Source organism: Colobus angolensis, unplaced genomic scaffold (genome assembly GCF_000951035.1).
Source record: "Colobus angolensis palliatus isolate OR3802 unplaced genomic scaffold, Cang.pa_1.0 Scaffold404, whole genome shotgun sequence".
Classification (NCBI taxonomy): Eukaryota; Metazoa; Chordata; class Mammalia; order Primates; family Cercopithecidae; genus Colobus; species Colobus angolensis.
In genome coordinates this window covers 52,507-56,014 of record NW_012117422.1, presented here as the reverse complement: position 1 = coordinate 56,014, position 3,508 = coordinate 52,507, and the positions used below count along the sequence as shown (strand labels likewise).

General features: G+C 46.8%; 1 pseudogene; it reads right to left on the bottom strand.

Annotated features, from left to right (window-relative positions):
* Nucleotides 1–369, bottom strand: part of LOC105521689 — a 971-nt pseudogene extending 602 nt beyond the window's left edge.
* Between the last annotated feature and the right edge of the window lie 3,139 nt (nucleotides 370–3,508).

Sequence of the window (3,508 nt, the reverse complement as noted above, 5' to 3'; positions counted from 1 at the left end):
TCTCACTCTGTCACCCAGGCTGGAGTGCAGTGGCCGGATCTCAGCTCACTGCAAGCTCTGCCTCCCGGGTTTACGCCATTCTCCTGCCTCAACCTCCCAAGTAGCTGGGACTACAGGCGCCTGCCACCTCGCCCGGCTAGTTTTTTGTATTTTTTTAGTTGAGACAGGGTTTCACTGTGTTATCCAGGATGGTCTCGATCTCCTGACCTCGTGATCCACCTGTCTCGGCCTCCCAAAGTGCTAGGATTACAGGCTTGAGCCACTGCACCCAGCTGACGGTTTCTTTTTACGTTCTTCTCTGCACGTCTGCACAAAGAAGACATAAGCAGACACCTTGCCCTTTGGTTTCTCAGGGTCACCTTTAGCCATCCTGACTATATTGTTCACTCTCATTACTTTTTTTTTTGAGACAGAGTTTCTCTCTTGTTGCCCAGGCTGGAGTACAATGGCGCGAGCTCGGCTCACGGCAACCTTGGCCTCCTGAGTTCAAGCAATTCTCCTGCCTCAGCCTCCTGAGTAGCTGGGATTACAGGCGTGAGCCACCACGCCCAGTCCATCACTTTCTTAATAGTTAGGCTGGTAATGGTCATTTCTCCATAGTTTCTCTATACTCATGCTCATCTGGCATTGTCAGAATGATGGACAAAGAAAAAGATATGTAACTATGTTAATTGAAGTTTATTTTATTACAATGAAATTAAACCTTTTTTTTTTTTTTTTTTTTTAAGACAAGTTCCCGGCCAGGCTAGAGTACAGTGGCACAATCATGGCTCACTGCAGCCTCAAACTTCTGGGCTCAAGGAATCTTCTTGCCTCAGCCTCCCAAGTCGCTAGGACTACAGGCATGCACCACCATGTGTGGCTAATTTTTATTTTTATTTTATTTTTTTGAGACAGATTCTCACTCTGTCGCCCAGGCTAGAGTACAGTGCACAATCTTGGCGCACTGCAACCTCTATCTCCTGAGTTTAAGCGATTCTCATGCCTCAGCCTCCAGAGTAGCTAGGACTACAGGCATGTGCCATTTCACCTGGCTAACTTCTGTATTTTTAGTAGAGATGGAGTTTCACCATGTTGGCCAGGCTGGTCTCAAACTTCTGACCTCAGTTGATCCACTTGCCTCAGCCTCCCAAAGTGCTAGGATTACAGGCGCGAACCACAGCACCTGGCCAACATTTTTCATGTTCATTAACCATACGTATATTTCTTCCTTTGTGAATTCTCTATTCATGTCGTTTGTCCATTTTTCCACTATAGGGTTTGTCTTTTTCATACTGGTTTATAAGGAATCATTAGGTACTATGTGCACGTGCGGTGGCTCTTGCCTGTAATGTCAGCAATTTGGGAGGCCAAGACAGGCAAATCACTTGAGCCCAGGAGTTTGAGACTAGCCTGGGCAACATGGCAAAACCCTATCTGTACAGAAAATAAAAAATCAGTGGCATGTGCCTGAGTGCCAGCTACTCAGGAGGCTGAGGTAGGTAGACAGATTCAGCCCAGGAGGTTGAGGCTGCAGTGAGCCGTGATCATGCCACTGCACTCCACTAGCCTGGGCAACAGAGCAAGACCCTGTCTCTAAAAAATAAAATAAGTAGAGATAAGGGCTCTTTGTTGCCCAGGGCCTGCTTCAAGTGATCCTCCTATATTGGCTTCTTAAAGTGCTGGGATTACAGATGTGAGCCACTGCGCCCAGACCTTTAAGAGCTTTTAAACTGGGGGCTCTTTTTGGTTATAAGGAACAGAGATGGCCAGACAGAGTGGCTCATGCCTGTAATCCCAGCACTTTGGGAGACCAAGACAGGCAGATCACTTGAGGTCAGGAGTTCTAGACCAGCCTGGCCAACATGGTGAAACCCTGTCTCTACTAAAAATACAAAAATTAGCCAGGCATGGTGGTGTGTACCTTTAGTCCCAGCTACTTGGGAGGCTAAGGCAGGAGAATGGCATGAACCCGGGAGGCAGAGCTTGCAGTGAGCCGAGTTCATGCCACTGCACTCCAGCCTGGGCGACAGAGCAAGACTGCGTCTCGAAAAAATAAATAACATAAATAAATAATAAATAATAATAAAGAAGAAAGATATACTGAAACTACCTCAAGGAAAGTATATAGGGATGTCAAAGAACCCAAGGAAAGGAAGAGAGTACTGCCTTGCCTCATGCTATTCCGAGCTGGGATTGCAGTGTAGCGGCTCTTGCTGTCTTCCAGAGCCAACTGACATCTGCTTCAACCTCCCTTCTTGATCAGGCACTTTCACTCATTTTTTTTTTCTTTGTTTTCTTTGCAGAGATGGGATCTCCCTGTGTTGCCCAAGCTGGTCTCAAACTCCTGGGCTTAAAGGGATCCTCCCGCCCTGACCTCACAAAATGCTGGGATTATAGGCATGAGCCAGTGTGCCCAGCCCACTCACCTTTTTACACAGCTTAGTCGGCCTGAAAAAACAACCATACACTGGCTAACATTTCAAAATATTAACCCACCACACAGTCTTGTGTAAATGTATATAGGCCAGGCGTGATGGCTCACGCCTGTAATCCCAGCACTTTGGGAGGCTGAGGCGGGTGGATAACTTGAGACCAGGAGTTCGAGACCAGCCTGGCCAACAAGGCGAAACCCCATCTCTACTAAAAATACAAAAATTAGCCAGGCATGGTGGTGGGTCCTGTAATCCCAGCTACTCGGGAGGCTGAGGCAAGAGAATCGCTTGAACCTGGGAGGCAGAAGTTGCCATGAGCCAAAGTCGTACTGCTGCACTCCAGCCTGGGCAACAGAGAGAGACATGGTCTCAAAAAACTAAAGTAAAAAAATAATAAATCAATGTCTATAAACATAAACCCACTATAAATTAATTTACAGCTCTATGTCAATATAAAACCGTAAGTTTATAATTTTACCTATAATACAAACCAAAAAGTCAAATTAACATTTATGTTACTTATTTTTTTTTTTTTTTGAGAGAGTCTCACTCTGTCGTCCAGGCTGGAGTGCAGTGGCATGATCACGGCTCACTGCAACCTCTGCCTCTTGGGTTCAAGTGACTATCATGTCTCAGCCTCCCATGTAGCTGGGATTACAGGCTTGTGCCACCACACCCAGCTAATTTTTGTAGAGACAGGGTTTCGCCATATTGTCCTGGCAGGTCTCGAACTCCTGGCCTCAAGTGATCTGCCTGCCACAACCTCTCAAAGTGACTTTCTTAAGTGTTTTTTTTTTTTCTTTTTTTTTCAGATGGAGTCTTTGTCACCCAGGCTCGAGTGCAGTGGTGTGATCTCAGTTTGCTGCAACCTCCGCCTCCCGGGTTCAAGCGCTTCTCCTGCTTCAGCCTCCTGAGTATGTGGGATTACAGGCCCGTGCCACTACGCTTGGCTAATGTTTGTATTTTTAGTAGAGACAGCTTCCACCATGTTGGTCAGGCTAGTCTCGAACTCCTGACCTTGTGATCCACCTGCCTCAGCCTCCCAAAGTTTTGGGGTTACAGGCATGAGCCACCGCACCCAGCCTTTTTTGAGA